This window comes from Tupaia chinensis, unplaced genomic scaffold (assembly GCF_000334495.1).
Source record: "Tupaia chinensis unplaced genomic scaffold, TupChi_1.0 Scaffold000362_1, whole genome shotgun sequence".
NCBI lineage: Eukaryota > Metazoa > Chordata > Mammalia > Scandentia > Tupaiidae > Tupaia > Tupaia belangeri.
Window position 1 is genome coordinate 4,086,308 of NW_006159859.1, and position 16,934 is coordinate 4,103,241.

Sequence of the window (16,934 nt, forward strand, 5' to 3'; positions counted from 1 at the left end):
ACACACACCAAAACTCCCCCCCCCCACTATTTAGGCCAAGTATTACCTTATAGGATCTTAGATCTTAGTTTTATCTTTTTTCTCTTATGGAGATTCCCACCACCCCCTCCCCAAGAAGAATTACAGATTCATCTTTTTGATGATACAAGATTTAGCGATTATAAAAGGTGAGCATTGATCTAGATTAATTTTATTGAAAATAACTGTCCTTCATAGTGAGAATTGTTAATTATCTATATAACTTTGCCTCTTTGAACTAAAAGGGAATGGTTAGTTTTATGGTTTAATAATCGCTAGTATTTGTGAATAAAGCAACCGGGCACTACCTGTGGTTTAAAACAACGTTCTGAAACGCTAACACCAGCCACATTCGTCCAGGGTCAGCTGGATCAGAGAAGCCATATCATTAACTGAAATGTGCAGTGATTTGAGCTCACAACTCAACTTCTGCAATGCTAGGTACATAATTTCACTTCCTTGTGCCTGCTTACCCCAGGGATATACTAGTCATTTATAAAGTTCTTCAGATTTTGCACATGAAACTATGAATAAAAAACTTTCTAGAAATTCTGAATCTCTGAAAACAAATGCTAAATAAATATCATTTTCATGTTGTGATGATCTGTAACATTTCCGTGACTTGTACAAAATCTCAGTGGCATCTTTGCCTTTATCTGCATCTTTACTTATACCCGGCTCCAACATTCTTGCTGGTTGAAATGCTCAAGGTAACTCTCTTTTAAAGATCTGCAATTGTGTATATGTATGAATTGCACCAAAAGATACCAAAGAAAGCTTTTCTTCTGCCTTGTTGACATTTGGCACAAATAATTCAAAGTTAAAACTGGATGACTGGGAAAGAGAATGTTTTCCTTCTATAATAACATATTCCAGAAATACCTCCTGCCATTGAGACAGTCACATACATAGAGTTAGGGATTGAACATTAACGAGAAAGGATTGGTTTTCCCGGGGACCAGGAGGTAGATATCTAAATTAGGGGTGTCTTCTCTAGCAGTAAAAGTCAGAGGTGATTTTCAGTTTGCATGTAGTTCTCGGCTCTGTGGGCCCCAAACATAGACAGGAGCACAAAAACCACCAGCAGAAGGTTTCCCAGATAGAAACGAAGGAAAATGCATCCAGCCAGACCTGGATCTACAGAGAGGTCCCCGGAGAGGCTTGTTCATTTATCCAAGGGCAGAGAGTGCTTTGACCCACCCCATTCTAACTGCTCAACTAGTACCAAGAGATCAACTCTAAAAATGAATTCATTTTACACACACACACACACACACACACGCATTTGTATCAACAGCAATTTCTGGAAGGCAACACAAGAAAACAAGAGAAGAGGGGGCATTCCCTTTTCACTTCTGCTCTCTTAAATACAGCGAATAGTTTTAATCATAGTTTGAATATTTTCATTAAAAATAACATTAATGTTTAAAATTTTTATTTCTTATAATCCCTTAGTTGACAAGAAATTTTAAATAGAGGTACTTCATTGGCTGTTACATTATACAGTATACATTCTACATGACATTGACCATCATGTTCTAATCTTTCTGAAGCTAAATAAATACTGTAGTGTGTTTGGCTGTTATTAGTAGGGTATAGATGTGCAGTGTGTAAGGCAGTATGTAAAGTGGGGTGTATGGTGTGTGATGTGCCAGGGGGACATGGAGGATGCAAGGCTGATCCCATGAATCATGTTTAATTCATCTTTAAAAGATTCTGACACTGAGTTAAGCGTGAAGTCAGATATCTCAATTAGAACAAATTATACTGCTATTTCAGAATAAAAGATCTGACTCAATGCTACTCATTTTCATGGCGAATCCACAATCGGAAGGTTTTTTCAAAAAAACCTTTCTTACAGTACTAAGATAAACTTCATTAATCTGGACTGATGGAATGGTATGAGTCAACATTCAAATGATCCACAATGCATAAACATAACGCCCATTTGGGCTGGCCTGGACAATGATCTCTTCTGCATGAGAAATAAGGAAGGAATGAGGGTGAGTGGGAGGGGAAGATACTTAACTCCAGTAATTCTAACACTAAAACTGTTTTGCCAGGAATAGTCCTCTCTTCAGATCCCCATCCAATGAGTAAGTTGACACTTCAAGAATACATTCTGCAGAGACATCTTTCTGGTGAGAGCATTGGAGTACCACTGGCCTGAGGTCAGATGCTCTACACGGGCCATGTTTAAATTCCTTCTGGGCTGATGGGGATGGCTGACTGCTAGGGACAGAACTGTGTCCTTCCCCAATTTATAGGTTGATGTCCTAACCCCTAATGTGGTAATATTTGGAGATGGGGCCTTTGGAGATGCTCAGGTTTTGATGAGATCAGGAAGGTGGGACCCACATGATGGGATTTGTGCCCTTATAAAAAGAGACAAGAGAGAGCGCCCTCTGCCCTCCCCACCCCCATGCAAGGACACATTGGACAGGCAGCCATCTGCAAGCTGGGCCGAGGGCTCTCTCCATAATCCAACTGTGCTGGCCCCTGATCTCAGACATGTGGCTTCCAGTACTGAGAGAAAAGACATTTCTGTGGGAGTTTTTTTTAGAGGTGTTTGCAATAGGGCACATGACGCTAGCCCGAGAAAGAGACAGAGATAGTGAGAGGGAAAGTGAGAAATCATCCACCTCCCCAGGAAAGGTGGGGAGAGATGGCCACACTGTGATACCTTCTCCTCCATTCTCCTCCTTTAATCTTTTTTCATTTTTATTTTTTTGAGAAGTTTTTGCCATAGGGCACGTGCACTCGCCAGAAAGGCAGAGAGAGACAGAGAGACAGAAAGCGAGAAATCACCCCCATGGGGGATGGCCACACCTCAATCCCTTCTCCTCCATTCTCCTCTCGGGATCTTGGGCACGCACGCATACATGCCTGGCGTGAGTTTAAGCCACCGGGTCCGGGACTCGAACTGTGGTCAACTACATGGGAGTCCAGCGACATAACCATTACGCTAACTGCTGGTCCCTCCTCCTAGAATCTTGAGTACACATACATACACAGGCCCGGTGAGATTTTCAAGCCACCGGCTCCAAAACTTGAATCTCAGCCAGCCACGTGTGAGACCAGCAAGGTAACCACTATGCCATCTGCTGGCCCCAAATTTCTATTTTTTAAACCACCTTGTCTATGGTGTTTTGTTATGGCAGCCTGAACTAGGACACTGACTATACATTTTAAGGCAAATTTTTTTTCCCCATGCTTTTTGGGAAGTCTCTATACTTGTCCAAATACTTAAGCAGATGAGAAATTCTTTCTGTGAAACATACTGGTGTATCCAGAGGGAATTTTCTGTTCCATTCTATTTAGAGGAAAAATATAAACAACACTCCTCAGTTTCCATTATTTCGCCATCAACCCACCTGACCACAAACGATGATTCTTCAAGTGTGACCAAAGGACTGCCAGCCTCAAGGTCACTCGGAGGGCTTGTTAGATGCAGAATTTTAGCCACCATTCTAGATGAACTAACTCAGAGTCTCTCTGGTGGTACTTTGGAATATGTACTTGAAATGGGCATCCTTTGCAATTCCTGTGCAGAATAAAGGTTGGGAATCTCCAGCATAAAAACGACAGAGCTCTTTTAGCTCAAGGCCACCAGATTACAAAGTCTATATGTAGTTGTCACTCTGGCCCAGCCAAAACTGAAGTTGCGACAACATGTCTGAGCGGCCCAGGCTAAGAGACAAGCAGCCTTCCATGTGTTTCATTTCTCGATGCTTCACTATTTAAAATGTGATCTTTAGGCATCTACTCACATGCACCGAAACAAGGAAGCAGCCTACAGAGACACCTTCACCAGCAACCATCTACTGTCTTGTTCTTGCTTTTACAAAGGAATAATACTTGTCAAAAGTTACTAGATGGTGGCAGACAGGCAGACTGTAGAAGGGCAATCCCTTTTAAAGACTGGTGGGAGCGAGGTGAATAGAACCAGTCAGCTCACATCCCTTACACCTTGGCTTAAAGCAGGATGACACTGTTCTGGTTGACCAAATTCCTGTAGTAATATACGATAAGCCTTCCCTCCTTGTTACACACATAACTGCTAATTGCTTAATTAACTTAATTGCTTAATGTATTGATTGCTTAATTCACTTGTTAAATGAGAGTAAGTGTCCACTGTAGTAAGCAAACACACACACATACACACACACACACAATAAATTTGATAAAACTAAACCCACAGATCGGACATTTAGTTAATTTTTTTTTCTCTCTTAGCAGGTCGGAGGCTCAGGAGAAAGACTTTAGCTAAGAGCAGATTACATGTTGTGGCCCAGCTAAGTCATTGTGAGTAATTTCTAGACTCTGCTACACCCACCCACCTTTGGGATGTTTCTGGCGATGTTTCTGTCTCTTAACATACTCTCACTTCAGCCCACCACCAATTCAAATCCATCGTACTTTCTGTGGTCCTGTTTACATTATACTTCTGTCAACAGACAGTCATGTTTCACGGTAATGCCTAAATAACCTACAGGATTCTGTTCATTTTGGATTGCTGAGTCCTTTGATCCTTTCTGAAACCATTCCTGAGCCCTTCCGCCTGCGCTTTTGTGATGCTGCTGGTCCGCCCATAAATCTAGACACTTAATTTTATTTCGTCTCATCTCCTGTGTCAAGTTCGATTGAGGATAACTGTTTCATGCTTCTTATTTTATGTTTTATACTTCTTATATCGCCTCTATACTACCTGCTATAGTGCAGTAGAGGTTCAAAAATGCTTGTCAATTGATACTGAGTCTGCAGATACAAAGGCTTTGTTGGAAGGGCAAGGAGCTTCCACGTGGTCACGGACGGAGAGAGAACCAGAAGACTAGCACTCAGAGGCCCTCTTCCTGACCTTCTCTACTTTACCATGCTGTCTCTAGGGAAGAGGAAGAAAGGACAACAGGTTGCAAATCAAAATGGCATTATTAACATAAATTCTGAACATATGGCTTGGAGCTTTCTGGCCCTTCAAACAGCTTCTAAAATGGCTCCTTAGTTTGAATCACAATCCCCTTCGCACTTGGTAACAAATGCACGTTTTTACAAATGCTTATCTATTTCTTTGATGAGAGAGAAAGACACACAGAGAGAACACCCTCATCAGGATCCTGATGCCACTGTCCACCCCCAACCTCGACCGGCCCAGCACAGTGCTGGTCCACTCAGGAAAGTCTCCAGACGAGAACTCTGGACCTTCTCATGTGTGTCAGCCTTGCAGAGTGTCGCTTTTACCGCTGCCTCACCAGCCAGCCCCAATCAATGCACATTATTAAAGAAGTCACCTGAAATTCTTTATCGAAATGAGGTGAAGAGTTAGCCAACTCCTCAGTCCAGGCAGCAAGGGAACCAAGTGCTAACACCCGTAGTGTGAGCTAAGGCAATGAGATCACACCCGATGTTCTGATTGCGTGCTCTGAAGAAAGGGACTTGGCCAAGCAACCAGGCTCCAGCCCATCATTGTGTGAAGGGCAAGAAGAGCAGAAGGCGCCACAGATTATAAGTAGTGAGGAAAGCACAGAGGAGGGGGGTGTTAGAGAGCAGCCACATTAGTCACAGTAGTGGAACTGTGATCATTGGAAGTGGCAATTGGGTAGGAAGGGGCAGGCACGGACAAGCACAAAAAAGTCAGAGACAAGAAGTCAAAAAATAGAAAACCCTCATGGTCCCTCTGACAAGCAGGCACCTGTCAGTCATTACAGGTGCTTCTGCAGATTATTATTATTTTTTTTTTGAGAGGTTTTCACTATAGGGTGCGTGCGATCGCCAGACAGAGAGAGACATAGAGACAGAAAGCGAGAAATCATCCCCCGGGGGGGGGATGGTCACGCTGCAATCCCTTCTCCTCCATTCTCCTCTCAGGATCTTGGGCACACACACACATGTACCCGGCATGAGTTCTAAGCCACCGGGTCCGGGACGCAAACCATGGTCGACTACGTGGGAGTCCAGCGACATAGCCATTGTGCTAATCACTGGTTCCTGCTTCTGCAGATTTCTGACATCCACAGAGTGTGCCTACATGTGTGTGTGGCTAGACGAAGGAGAAGAATGTGACAGCCTTGATAATATCATCCAAACCACACATTGAACATCTCCTAATTATGTTTTTAGGAAGGGACAGAAGTAGAATGGGAGCACTCTGGACTTCAGTAGGCCCTAAGAGCACCAGCCTCAAGGCTGGACAAGGCAGCCTCAGATCAGCGGTCTAGTGCAGAGGGTTTGAGAGCAGGAGTACTCCTGAGCCGAGTCTGCAATTACCTAACATCTACAACTCCACAACACTCTGTCACAGTGACAACCAAGACGGCGAGAAGGTGCTCCCTTTAAGGAAGAGGAAAGCACAGCTTTCATTTCCAAAGATTCCTATCCTATTAAAAAATAAATAAATGTAGAGATTCCAGGACTCACAAGCCTAGAGTGACACTTGGGTCTCTAGAGTCATGAATGCCCTGAGAGTTTCTGTTGACCTGTGCTATGTTCAGAATTCTTCATGCATAATTTTAATGATTCTGTTATATACTAATGTGAGTATTTGCCATGTGACCTGTCAGAGCCAAAAAATGGTTGTACATTTAGGGAGGGAAGCTCTGGTCTCCTATCTTCATTGCTTTCTGTGTCATCCCTCGTAGGAAGCCATGAGTAGCTTTTCACCAGAGTCCTCAGGAGTTAAAATCAAAAAAGCAAAAAGACATTTAATGATGTGTTGCTTCTTCTAAGAGTCCACTAGAAGGAGAAGCGAGGATTCAAGCCATGTCCTGCATAACGTGGTAATACTCCTTGAACATATATACCCAGGAAAGTATTCAAGCAAATGTCTTCTTGAACTTAGATAGTTAGGTTCCCAGAAACTGCATTTTGCATATAACTTAAACAAATGATAGTATTGCTTGATAGTCGCCTCCGTGCCTGACTCTTCAATGAAACTGTAATGGTCTTCAGAGCAGAGACTGACTTTTTAAAAAAAATTATTTTTATAATTTTATTATTATTATTCAGTTTGCTATAGGGCATGTACACTCACCAGGAAGACTGAGAGAGAGAGAGGGAGAGAGGAAAAGAGAAAGAAAGCAAGCCACCAGGTCCAGGACTTGAACTATGCTCAACAATATGGGAGTCCAGTGCCCTAACCACCGGGCCAACTGGTAGCCCCAAGACTGACTCTTTTTAGTTCATAGCTGATGGATATCTTAGAAGGATGGATGCAGAGATGCACAAAATACTTAAACCATAAGACTGAAGACCAAAGGAATGATCTTTCACTCAAGGTTAAAGAATACCCTGGATCACACATGCTAATGCGTGGGAGCAATGTGTTGGAAAGGAATTGGAGTAATTTTTCTATAAAAAAAAAAGAATGTTATATATTTAGTCAGCCTTCCATAGCTGCAGATGCAGAATCTCAGTCAACCACAGATGAAATATATTCAGGGAAAAAAATTTCAGAAATTTACAGAAAGCAAAACTTGACTTTGCCATGCACCAAGTATTATGCTGAAAACACACAAATGAAGTGATGTGTAGGCATTGTTTCGGGCATAATAAGTAAGGTAGAGATGGTTTAAAGTAAACAGGAAGATATGCATAGGTTATATGCAAATACTATGCCATTTGATATAAAGGATTTCAAAATCCATGGATTTTGATACCCTTGGGAAGACTAAAAGCTATCCCCCATGGATATCAAGGTATGACTGTATTTTAATATAAATTAATCATTCAAAATTTATATAAAATCATTCTTTTTTCAAAGCAGATTTCTGCTTAATCACATTCAATTCTTAGTTACATCACAAACATTTTTGATGAATTCTACATCTCTTGACTTCGATCTTACATAAATTTATGCTTTGTCAGGATAATCTGGAGACAAATGAGAGAAATCTCTAGAATAATAAAATTTAATAATTCATTACTATCATAGTTAAGCTTATCTTCTAAAATAAACTCATTTTCACAGTACTTTTTAAAAACTAACTTTTATTATTTCAGGAAGATTAGTGAAAGTGACACTGAAATTAAAAGTCACATGAATTTAGTCTACAGTTGAGCAAGAACTGAGACAAAACAACTTCCAATAGTAAAATAATAATAATAAAAAAAACTCCTATTGACCTAAGAGAAGTTCATACTTAGCTACTCAAATATATTAGGCAGCATCAATTATATATATATTTAACCTTTAAGGTTATTAGAAGTAAAAGGATCTGGTTTTCCATCATTATCATCCATTTCTGAAGTCAAAAGTCTGAGGTTTTTTAGATGTTTGCTCCCACCTCCTCACCCTGCAATCTACTTTTCAACAGAAAATCCACATACAACAGTTCTGTTTGATGAAATGCACTTAAAGATGCAAAACTGCTGTAGACTATTAGCACTGTCAAGCTCTTTCCTCAACAGGTCATACATTTGTGGATGCTTATTTATTAATTTATTCAAAGTGTATTTACTTTTTTATCCCAGAAGAGAGATGGGGGTGTAGACCGTCACCCCCAATCAGTCCTTCATGTCACGATCCACCCCAGCCTCAGCTTGCCTTGATTATGGGCTCACATGCAAATGCCCAGCATATATAAGGAGGGCCTGAGACGCACATTCAGGACTGGCCCCTGTGGGTCCAGTTGTGTTATTGCTGTGACCATCTCTCCCCATTTGTGGCCTTTGTAAAATTTAATTTAATTTTATTTAGTTTTGCTATAGGGTGCATGAGCACACCAGAGAGAGAGAGAGAGAGACAGAGAGAAAATGAGAAATCATCCCCAAGGCAATGGCCACACCGTAATCCCCTTTTCTCCAGTCTCTTGGGGATTCTGAGCACTCACACACATCCATCCAGCATGATTTTCAAGCCTCCAGGTCTCAGACTCGAACTGCTCAATTGGCCATGTGGGATCCAGTGCTTTAACCTCCTCTCCACCTGCTTGCTGTTCCCACTTGTGGACATTTTAATATCATTAAAAAAAAAGTTTTAAGAGACCAGCAGATGGCATAATGATTACATTGTTGGACTCCCGCGTAGTCAACTGTGGTTTGAGTCTCGGACCCAGTGGTTTAAGACTCAACACTGGGCTTGTGTGCATGCATGCCCAAAATCCTCAGAGGGGAATGGAGAAGAATGGATTACGGCATGGCCATCCCCACTGGGGGGTGATTTCATTTTCTGGCTGTCTCTCTGTCTCTTCACCATGTGCACACACCCTATAGCAAAAACAAAACAAAACAAAACAAAACAAAACAAAACAAAAAACAAAAACCCTCTCTTAAAAAAAGTCTTTAAGTCCAAACCCATATTGGCATCTATTATTTGAACAGTACAAGCAAAATAGAGATTTAAAACAGAAAAGTCTTTTTTTTGACTAGATAACTGTAGACAAACATCCCTGACCTAGTTATTAAATTAAAGACAGAAACACTATAACAAAACTAATAATTCTCATAAAGCCACTGCTGAGCCCCATATGCATACATGTGAAGATGGTCATCCACACTTCACAGCTCCAACCTCAAATGAGGGCGAGACTCCTGTGTGTTCATGGCCAAGGCCCCTCATCTGATTCTTCTTCCAGACCTGACTGTGTAATGCTGGGCAGTGTGGGACGAGAACTGGAATCAGACCCCTGGTCCATCTAAGAGCCTCTCCTCCTTAGGAGACCACTCAGTGGCCAGTCACTGTCACTTGGACTCCCCAAGGGCAGCTATCTCAATCCAAGTCAAGAAGTTCAAAGCATTCCTTCGTGTCAGAGGCGCCAGACACTAGACACAGCTTCCTTTCGCCCACTGCACTTCCCATGGTGTTTTACCGGAAACTTGGGTAGGGGTTATGGGATATGGTAGGCAAGGAAACAGCTCAATGGTTAAGAAAAACTGACACACAACACACACACACACACATTTGCTATCCCAGGACAGTCATGAAAAATCCCTGAAATTACAACTCAGTCTTCAGATGATGGTCCAGATGTGGACTAGGATCCTCTCACCTCCATGATGTTCGGAAAAGGATAATCAGAACTGAGACCTGGCAGGAGCTCAAGTGTGCCTTGAGATTTTTCTCTCCTTTCCTCTTTTCTCCTATGCTTAGTTCTCCTACTAAGTTTACACACGTTCTCAAGTTGATCTGCCATCAGCCGCCAAATTGAAACGATGAATTAATTAGATCTCATGAATTAATACTAATTAATAGTTTCCTGTGTTGCTCCTCCCAAGAGTAAATGCATTTTAAAATTTCTTTGCATAAAGAGAGACATGCTTACCCCAAAGGAGAGCACAATGTGAACAAGCACAGCTCGGAGAAGGGGCTGCTTCTGTTTCATAATTCACAAAATAAGAGAGTAGACTAGGTGAAAGCCTTTACAACTCAAACAGCTTATTATTCTTCAAAATATTCTGTCTTAGCCAAAGGTAAGAAGTGTGGTACTCGGGACCAGCAGTTGGTGTAATGGCTATGTCACTGGACTCCCACAAGTATACCGTGGTTCATGTCCCGGACCTGGTGGCTTAAACTCACACTGGGAGCATGTGTGTGTGTGTGTGTGCATGCCCAAGATCCTGAGAGGAGGATGGACGAAAAGGGAATGTGGCATGTCCATTCTCCCTGGGGGGTGATCTCTCACTCTCTGTCTCTCTCTCATCAGGACTTCACTAAACACTCAACATAATCATAGAGATGTTTGGTGTCAAGACAGGGGGATAGAGGCCTTTCTTATCCCTTCTTCTTTCCAAAAGTACCACCCTAAAGAAAGAGGACAAAAAACAACAAGAATTTCATCTTCCATTAAGCCAGGAGACATTTGTGACCCCAAGTCACAATTTATAAACATGAAAAGGAGGGGAGTTGAAAGAATACTTAATCGTTTAGTGGAGAGAAAGAAGTTCCAACTAGGTGACTATAATAGGAAGCAAATTTATTCACCCTGCTCAATGCTAGAGAAGGACCAGAAATTGAAGGCCAAATAACTTCCAGAAAGCAGGCATGAAGTTGGAGCCTGAACTAAGGGAACTGGCTGAAAGTTTTTATAAAGAGTAGATTGAGGGACCAGTAGATGTTGTAATGATTATGTCCCTGGACTCCCACATAGTCGACTGCAGTTCAAGTCTTGGACCTGGTGACTTAAAACTCATGCTGGATGTGTGTGCATGCATGCCCAAAATCCCAAGAGGAGAATGGAGAAGGGATTGTGGCATGGCTATCCTCCCTGGAGGGTGATTTCTCACTTTCTATTTTTCTGTCTCTCAAGCAAGTGCACGTACCCTTTAGCAAAAATCTCTCTTAAAAAAAAAAAATAGTGCATGTGCCCTTTAACAAAAATCTCTCTTAAAAAAAAAAAAAAGTAGATAAAAACCCTCCTACACCCCCTTAACTGATATGGTCAAGTGACAGCCCTCCTGCACCATCGTAAGAGAAATAGGATACTGAATCTCTGGAGACATAGAAACAGATGGTCCTAATGTGAGAAGACCAGGCCTGGTACAGGGAAGGAACTAGAAGTGGGGGAGCCCTTGTTCTACAACAACAGCAGCACCAGGTTTATTATTTCCCAATTACTTCCCCCATGGGAAATATTTTTTTAAAAAAAATTGCAGTTCTGAAATAAGATACTACAAAAAGGGATCCTCATGAGACAAAAAGAGCTTTTAGAAGTTCATGCCCAAAATCCCAAGAGGAGAATGGAGAAGGGATTGTGGCATGGCTATCCTCCCTGGAGGGTGATTTCTCACTTTCTATTTTTCTGTCTCTCAAGCAAGTGCACGTACCCTTTAGCAAAAATCTCTCTTAAAAAAAAAAAATAGTGCATGTGCCCTTTAACAAAAATCTCTCTTAAAAAAAAAAAAAAGTAGATAAAAACCCTCCTACACCCCCTTAACTGATATGGTCAAGTGACAGCCCTCCTGCACCATCGTAAGAGAAATAGGATACTGAATCTCTGGAGACATAGAAACAGATGGTCCTAATGTGAGAAGACCAGGCCTGGTACAGGGAAGGAACTAGAAGTGGGGGAGCCCTTGTTCTACAACAACAGCAGCACCAGGTTTATTATTTCCCAATTACTTCCCCCATGGGAAATATTTTTTTAAAAAAAATTGCAGTTCTGAAATAAGATACTACAAAAAGGGATCCTCATGAGACAAAAAGAGCTTTTAGAAGTAAAAATACAATAGGTATAATGAAAAAAAAAAAAGTGAGCCAAAGAGTTGAGAGATAGAGTCAAAGAAATATCTCAGAAATAACACAAAAAGCAGGCATTGGAAAACAGAAGAGAAGAGATACAAAAACCAAGGGGTCAGTCCAGGAAGTCCAACATCCAACTAATAGGAATTCCAGAAAGAGAGAAGAATGAAACGAGTGGTTAGCAAATAATACAAGAAAACTTCCCAGAACTAAACGATCAAATCTCCAGACTGAAAGGGCTCATGGAGTGTCCAACTGAAGTAATGATAAAAAAGACCCGCACTAAGGCACGTTTTCAGAACAGCACTTATGAAGAGACCATTCTGAAAACGTCCTAAAGAAAACAATGTGGAAAGACCACATACAAAGGAAGTCAGAAGGTTCTAGAAGGATATCTTCAGGAAAACACACACTGAGAGACTGTAGAAGATTTAGCTAAAGAAATGAGGAGAAAATATGACAGATATTTATGTCCAGAAAAACAAGCAGTAGAAAAAAAAGTAGTTATTTTATTCTATGTGGTTTAGCTGTGAATGATGTTTCTTAAACCCACAGCCAAACTAAGCCAAAACTGGAACTTTCGCATAAGACAGTTCCACAGAAACTATCACTAAATATGATAAAGATACTAAATAATCTGGGTTAAGAGGCACTGAGTACCCATCTTCAGTCCCCCTGTCATATAGACCTGAGCATTAGGAACTCTATAATTGATTTGCCGGGTAACCTTTAGAAAATTATGTCTCTGTGTACCAAGTTCCTCATTTGCCAAATGACGACAGTGATAAAACCTGCTTTAAAAAGGCGTGATTCAAGTTAACGAGTATAAATGACAGCGTGAAGTATTATGTAAACACAAATTACGGCTTTTATTAATGACTAATTTTTGGCAGCACTTCCTCTGCAGAAAAACTAAACAGAATTCTCTTTGTAGATGTCTTCCTCTGATAGAGGTAGTATTGCTAGACGCCTAATGATTTTGTGCACCTATGTCGATACCTACAAGAATTGATTCTTCTTCCTAAAAGTGGTTTCCTAAGTTTTCCTCTTGATTTCTTGAGTTTGTGCCAAGTATGTGCCTGCTCTTCCCTCTTCTTAACATTTATCTACGCAGCCTTGCCAGAGTACCACCCTATTTCTCTTTTTCTGTGTCCTTTGCTTACCACTCTTTCACCCTGCCTCTAAATAAAAAAATACAGGGCTGGCAGGTAGTGTGGTGGTTAAGGCACTGGACTCCCACATGACGGAACCTGGTTCAAGTCCTGGACCTGGAGGCTTGCTTTCTCAGTTTCTCTCTCTGTGTCACTCTCTGTAGAGTACACATGCCCTATAGCAAATTAAAATAATAATGATAATAAATAAAATCCTAAATAAATAGTTCTTTAAAAAAAATAAGGTTCCCATAGAACTAACTTAGGCTCTCTTTATTTCTCTCTTCACACTCCTTCTTTGGGTAATCGCATATACTCGTACAACTTGGTCACAATTCCCATCAGACAACAGACTGTCAAATTCTCCCTAAACTCTCAGCTTACAATTCCATCTTCCTATTTGCAGCCTCTATCAGACTTACCTGAAAAAGCAGGTAGATCTTTCTCTTGGCTCTTTTCCTTTCATAATGAAATCAACAACCTCAGTTATTTAGGTCAACCTCACCAAGTCATCTCTGATTCTGCTTTCTCTTTAAACCCTTCATGGGTAGCGAGTTGCAAAATCCCATAAATTCTATTTGTGTACTTTCTCTTTCAATCACTCCCCATTCTCCCTAGGGACATGCTGCTATTGCAGATCTTAATCTCAGTACAGCTATCCCGGCTTCCTGATTTGTCTCCTCACAAAAAAAACAGTTCAACCCATCCTGCTCTTAGGGTAGCTTGGATAGAATTGGTGTGACTTCAGAACCATCGAGGGGTCCCTACTCCTCATCCTGGCATGCAAGATCTTCCACATTAACACACCACACTAACCCCGTCAAGCCACTGTTCCCTTTCACATCCTTTATGTTCCTATCAAACTCAGCTAATACTCCCTAGACATGCTGGAATTTCAGGAGGGAGAGAAGACTCTACTTCTTGTGGATAGAATTGGTGTGACTTCAGAACCATCGAGGGGTCCCTACTCCTCATCCTGGCATGCAAGATCTTCCACATTAACACACCACACTAACCCCGTCAAGCCACTGTTCCCTTTCACATCCTTTATGTTCCTATCAAACTCAGCTAATACTCCCTAGACATGCTGGAATTTCAGGAGGGAGAGAAGACTCTACTTCGTATCCTATCTAACCTTCAAGGCCTGGAAAGTTTTCTTTGATTTCTCCACACCCTACTGTTGTCCTTCTCTCTGCACTGGACCCTTCGTAGCTTTGTATTTTTAAAAAATGGCTTTTCTTTTACGCTAGCTTCTAGCATGCCCAGTCTCATTCCTACCTCTGTCTCATGGTACTGTAAACTTGAGTGCAGGGAAATTGTCATATTCATCTGTGTCTTACTCTTTGAATACCTCCCCCCCAGCCCTGGGCTGCCAGTTTGCACATGCATATCGAGGGACGTCTTTGAATTGAAATTTGTGAGAAGGCCTTTCTTGGAGTTCATCTGATATATCTAATAGCTGAAAAAATTAAAGAATGAGGACACTTTCTGACGACATTATTACTTGGTCTTAGCTTTGCAAACAATTGAGATGAAGGAAGTCTTGATTTGAATCAATGGTTGAATCAAGAGTTTTATAAAGGATAAGAAAAATCTTGCTAATAGATAATAGATGACACTGTTCCTCCCAAGGCAGTCTTTAAAATTCCCAGATGGAACAGTAGAGCACAGAGCAGTGAAATAAGCAACGGGATTACCCTGAGGACTTTTTGGGGGGTTAAAGTAGGATTCTATCCTCAGCAATCTACTGAATTTTAAATCCAGCTCTGCAATCCTGACTACTGACAATGCCCCTGGGGCTTTGACAGACTGGGTACTACACTTCTCTGAGTCCACCCTAGAGCGGTCAGTTCATTATTTACAGTGATAAGGGCTGTTTGTTAAACGTGGCCATATTCTACTCAAGGATGGAGTGAAGAGCCAGGCTCTGCTACGGATTCCAAACTAGTCTCTGATGTTACCAAGTGACAGGCCTCAAATAAACACCAAGAGCGAGCCACTCCACCTCCAGAAGAAACATTTATTATTGTCTCTCTCCTTAAAATGACCGAGTTGTCTTCTCCACCTGCACCCCACACACTATCACATTTTACTTGTTGACTTACACAAAGTCAGCACAGAGATGGGAAAGAGGGTCTGTCAGCTGTGACCCAGCAAGCGGACATAGAAGCACCCCAGGGCTTTGTGTCAGGGACCTCAAACTTCCAAACTCCAACTGAGGAATCTCTGCTGGCTCTACTTTCTCAGATAAGAGTGTTCAGGTGCCCCATGTAGTCTGGATTCAAGGTAATAGGAAAGCAGATTGTAAAAGAATTAAGTAACTGAGATAGGATATAAAAATCAATTTGGCCAAAGAAAAAACCAACAATATCTTAAAAGCTTTGGGAGGAGGGAAGGGAGCCAGCAGCTTTAATCCCAGAGGATGAACCTTTGCTCCATTTCCTGGGCTGCCTCCACTCCAGGCTAATCTTTAGCAGTAACTGAACCACATCGGGACGCGTCGCTCATTTTAAATCAGAACCTTTCCCCGAGGATCTCCCAGCCCTTGATGTCTGTTTCTGTTTCTAACGGGCAAGCCCAGCCGGCCAGGCCCCGCCGAGCAGTTGTCCAGGGCCTTGCACCAGGTTGCCTGGGCTCCTGGGCAGCACAAGGGGGGAGGGAGGGGGAGACACTGCAGAATCTGGTCCCCACCAGAGAGAGTCACTTCCCTCTGCTAGTGCCATCCGTCCCCCTGTGACCCCAAGTTCTCTACCTAGGTCTGTAATATTCTGAATATTCTTCCTGAAAAAGCCCTCCCTGCAGCACGCCCAAGGCAGTCAGTCACAGGGGAAACGCGGGGAACCTCACCCTGTAAATGATCACCCTCTATCTTCTCTGCGTCCTGAGCTGGCCAAAGGCTAACTTCAAGACTAGAAATTAAGAAAAGTTGCTCATTCACACTAGAGCGCCGCCAACCCCTCTTCGGGGAAGCAGCTGCCACTCACCCTGCATGCCTGGGAACCAAGCAAAGTTACCACTGAGCCGGCTCCCACGGCCGCCCCGCGCCCTCTCCCTCCCCCGGGCCCCGCCGGGCTGCCGGTCTAGTTTTACCCCAAATTACGAGTGATCCCAGGGAGAGGAACGGCTAGGCACACCTTCACCCCGTAACCCGCTTCTCCTCTCCCTACTCCCCACTTCTCAGCTCCCGCTCCGAAAGCCAGGAGCGTCGGAGGGGACCCACGTTCCCAGGGTGTCTTCACGCTGGGAAACCCGGGAGAAGATCGGGGTTCAAGCGCGTGCCTGGGTCCGCGTACATCTTCCCGCTCCCTGGCCTCCCCCCACGAGCTTGGAGACCTGGGACTCTGTTTCCCGACGGGTCCCCAGCGCGTCCTCGGCCCTGGGAGAGGGAGTGACTGGGGTGCGTGTCTGGGGTGCGTGTGGGTCTGCGGGGCTGCCCGGTGCGCTGGAGTCTGGCAGAGACCCCGCCACGCCCTGGGTGCCCCCTCGCCTCCTCTTAGCAGCAGCGACAGGGCGAGCCCCCGGCCGAGGTCTGTGGGCTCGAAGTCTCTCGGAATCGAACTGCCGGCCGTGCAGTGTGCGGTTCGGGTCCCGGG

General features: G+C 42.9%; 1 protein-coding gene across 1 annotated transcript in view; it reads right to left on the reverse strand.

The window, feature by feature from the left end:
• The window catches only part of TRPC3 (transient receptor potential cation channel subfamily C member 3), a 66,744-nt gene extending 52,917 nt beyond the window's left edge, over window positions 1–13,827 (reverse strand). Inside the window, exon 1 of the mRNA XM_006172408.3 lies at window positions 13,764–13,827. The gene's annotated coding sequence lies outside the window, so the exon portion shown is untranslated. The remainder of the gene's footprint in view (window positions 1–13,763) is intronic.
• Window positions 13,828–16,934: the final 3,107 nt, after the last annotated feature.